This window comes from Macadamia integrifolia, chromosome 5 (assembly GCF_013358625.1).
Source record: "Macadamia integrifolia cultivar HAES 741 chromosome 5, SCU_Mint_v3, whole genome shotgun sequence".
NCBI lineage: Eukaryota > Viridiplantae > Streptophyta > Magnoliopsida > Proteales > Proteaceae > Macadamia > Macadamia integrifolia.
Window position 1 is genome coordinate 11,001,739 of NC_056561.1, and position 4,269 is coordinate 11,006,007.

At 36.7% G+C, this 4,269-nt stretch overlaps 1 long non-coding RNA gene across 1 annotated transcript; it reads left to right on the forward strand.

Annotated features, from left to right (window-relative positions):
- The first annotated feature begins 2,843 nt into the window (after positions 1 to 2,843).
- Positions 2,844 to 3,699, forward strand: LOC122078489. Its single transcript, XR_006140094.1, has 2 exons — positions 2,844 to 3,060; positions 3,354 to 3,699. It is a non-coding gene; the product is annotated as an uncharacterized LOC122078489 (long non-coding RNA).
- Positions 3,700 to 4,269: the final 570 nt, after the last annotated feature.

Consider the following 4,269-nt stretch of genomic DNA (forward strand, 5'->3'; position numbering starts at 1 on the left):
AAAAAAAAAAAAAAAAAAAAAAAAAAAAAAAAAAAACAGTAATATACATGTTAACTTCGAGGACAGCATGCAAGGCGTCAAAAATCATCTTATCAGGAACAATTCCATCGAGGGTCTTAAAATATTGCCTTCCCCCTATCTTCAAATGTCGATAATCCCATGACCTACTATTCCCTGTATCTTATGAATACAGTAAGTGTGGGAAAACTTGATACTTTCTTTTTTAAGCCCTGAAGCTTCAAACATACTCCAGGTGGAAATAGTCCTCTTTGAAATTTTATTAATTAAGAGCATCGTATTCACCATTGCTGGCGTAGTGGCCACACAATTAGGTAGCAATTCCTAACCCTTTTATATTTTAAAATGAAAGTTTTCTTGCCTCCCTTATTTATGAATAGTTGATCATACCACCGCCACTATTCCCTATATCCTATAAATACTATCTGAAACGTGGACTGTGGTGGTGGGAAAACTCGGTCCTTTCTTAAAACCCTAAAACTTCAGAGTACTCCAGGCTGCACGCAGTAATGCTCTTTGTAATTTTATAAATCAAGAGTAACATATTTGTATAATAAGGAACCACTTGGCCTAGCTATAGCATTTGAATTATTGTACATTATTAATCCGAGCAAATCCTCTATCATGAATTCTTACCTTGTAGGAATTATTCAAAACATTCTATTGATTGCATTAAAAATTGTGTGGGGTTTTAATTAAGTGAAGGAAAGTGAAGGGAAGATTTTCTATATCATGCTAATAGATAAGAAAATCCGACGATAGAAATAGGCAGATTTGATGTTCTGATCTTTGTCGCACACCAATACCTAGACCACTTCCCATGATACCTCTATTTATTTCAGCCATGCCGACTGGACTGATTATTTGATAGGTTGTGCTACAATAGGTAGAGGACCCCTTAGTCTAGCCAAAAAAAAAAAAAAAAAAAAGGGGTAGAGGTCCCCTTTGATGGGCAAGCTATAAAATTTAATGGCCTATCTATGAAATTCCATGGAGCTTTTTTCTTTTCCTCTTCCTTTATTTTTTATTTTTTTTTATAATTTATCAATGGCCCTAATTTAATTGAGTTCCTTTGTTTGTAATTTTCTCATGATTAGATGTAACGTGGATATTAGGTTTACTAAAATTTAGGTCATGTGCAATATTATATATGGTATGAAGAGAAGAGTTCTTGGTCATGGTGTGATGAACCAACTCAACTCTAAAAAATAAAGTACAAAATTAGAAGCCATCAAAATGTAGCTAATTTATTTTCCTTTCATGGGAAGAAAGTCCATCACTATTCTTGCTTTCGATGAGGGTTTTTTGGGGGTGAGGGGGAGGGACTCTTGCAAAAAAAAAAAAAACAAAGGGGTGATCCATAGAAATTTCCATATCAGTGTAAATGATCTTAATGTGTGACTTATTGATCACTTGGACCACCATGTTTTGGTTATTTTTTGAGGCAGATATAATTCAAAGTTTTCTAGGGTTGATGTGGGGGAGGGGGGGGGGGTTCATGTGGATACAAAGACCCTGACCTCTTCATCTTGTAGACTATATGGTCTTAGGTCTTATATTGAAAACAATACTACAAAGACCAGAGAATAGAGAATGCTTAAGGTCATCTCCTGTGATAAATAATATGAAGGAAATAGAGTTGTGAAGAGTTGTGCAACCGTAATAGGTACACGACAGATGGGGTTGGCATGCTGAAATAACCATTATTAGGCCTTTGTGGTTAGAAACTTAGAATTTATTTGTTTTGAATAGACTTAGAATTTATTTGTTTTGAATAGGGCGAGGGGGACCGCTCCTATTAGAGGGGCAGTTTTAGTTAGGATTGGATTCTGATTGAAACGTGCGTTGCACTATATATCTTGTGTTTCCATACGTTAGTGGGAAAGGAAAGGGGGGGGGGGGGGATGATGTCCACTGAATGATCTATCGATGGCTCTCCAATGGAGACAATTAATCTAGTTAAACCCTATGCACTAACAGGAGGGAAACAAATGAATGTAATACCAAAGAAAGAGTTAAAGGCTGCAGCACGTGCCTTGGCCCTTGGCCAATGAGAGCAATGCCAAGGCATCGATACAAGGATATGATGGTCATTTCACATCTTTTATGTCTGGGTACAGACTCTACGTTCTGCCCAAAAAAGGCTCCCCATATAATATTTTTCTGATATTTAGAAAAAGAAAAAAAAAAAAATCAAAGAAAGAAAAAGGAATGGAAAAAAATGTGGAATATCAAAATAAAACCACAAGCGAAGGCATTGAAAATTTGAGTTGGGAGTAGAAAATTGCAAACCATTCAAAATAAATAACTTAAAAGAATTTTTTTTTTTTTTTGGGGTTTTTGGGGTGGGGTGTGGAAGGGGTAATTGATGAATAATGAGTCTTACACTATCATGAAGATGCTTGTTCGGCATTTATTAGAAGGATACAATTTCTTGAAATTTTACCAATTGAGATATTTGAAAATGACTTTGATCAATCAGGCCATAAATCCCACGGTTCATCAATTCCCAAAAGAAGGAGAGAGACAGAGAGAGAGATGGGAAATTTATTATCACTCCTCTACACTCAGTCTGTAATTACTAAAACTCCCCTATTTTATACTTTTTTTTCTGATACTCCCGTATATTCAAACTTTTACCTCTTTCTCTCCATTGTTATTTTTAAGGGAAAAAGGACAAGCATGCTAGTAGGTCATCTAGGAATTAGGTATGCTAGCATCTACAGACCGTTAGATGAAATAGAAAAGATCTCATCCATTCATAAATATTATCTTACATAACCTTCCCAATACCACCACTCTACAACCCATTTTTCTACCTTTCTCCAGCTCCCCCTCCGTTCCACAAATTCGTCAATCTCCATCGTCGTCTCTCTCGTCCTACATGCCCCCGCCTGCCATGTAATTGAGAGGGATTTCACACCCGTTTGAGAATCCAAAAGGAAGAGACTAATTTTTCTGCAATCTTTCCAAATCCAACAACGGAATTATAGATTAGAAACAAATGAGTTCAGCGTCTGCAACTCTTAGTTTCTGTTAATGGTAACCATAATTGCCCTGATTATATTTCTTGTTTCTTATTTTAAATTTGTAATTGGATCTCTCTTTCAATCAAACCCACAGAATGCAAGAGATTGAGAAAAGAAAATGCAGAGATCATAAACACTTATGGGTCTTCCTCTGTTCTTTTTCTCATCTTCTTACTCTCATCCTTGAATGTAAGAACAAAGAAAGAGAAAAAAGGGATCATTACTCAGTACTTTTGTTTGCTTTCTGATTTTTTATTTTCCTTTGTTTGCTTTGTTCCTCTCCCATCTTCACTTTTTTCAATGCAGGTCTCTTGTGCCGGAAAAACTGCCCAGAATTCCATCGGAGAAGACAATCCCGTTCTTGGATCTGAAATCCATACCTTATTCCACTTCTTGCTTTCCCTTCGGTTCTTCCCACAGTTTTTTCCGTCATCTTCTCTTTCTTTGATAGATGAAATTTCTTAGTTTATCATGAAGCAAAGCCTCATGGAGTCTCACTCGAATCATGCAGAGGAAGTCTGAATTTTCAGAAGAAGGGTTCGGGGGAGAAGAAGCTTTCTGTTAAAATTTTGCATTTGTATTTATGTCTTAGAACGATTGCATTCCCAATTCATTTTTTTTTATCTTGATATTTTGAGCATTTTCATGAACCCATTTATCGTTTTTGTGTTCTGCTGGTATAAAGAAATTGGAGAAGACAATCCATTCACAGCTAAAACTGCTTTGATCTGTTACTAGAACAAGCAGATCAGCAACAATTTATCTAAACCATTGCTACTTCTCTCCAAGGCGTCTCCTTTGAACGCTGTGGAGTCATCCTACCTCCCAAATTTGTCGGCGTTGGGAAGTTACAGAGTTTTCCGGCAGTATTTGCCAAGCCCAAGAAGAAGAAGAAGAAGAAGATGGAGATAAGACGTAGCAGCTGTAGAGTGAAAATTCAGATCTTTTATGTTCATGTTCACCATGTCCGATCCCTCTTCTTCGTCTGCAACTTCGCCCCATGGTTTTTCCTCCCAATCCCTTGCTCTGTGTTACCATTTACCACTATGGGTCTTGGAGCTGGCAGAGGAAAAAAAAAAAAATACTAGGCAAACTGAAAAAGCTTCTGGATCTGAGATCTTGCCATGGTTTCCTAAAACTGAAACAAGTGAAACAATATTATCGGGAAATCCTTCTCTCTCTCTCTCTCTCTCTCTAAATTATAACTATTTCAGATAAACAA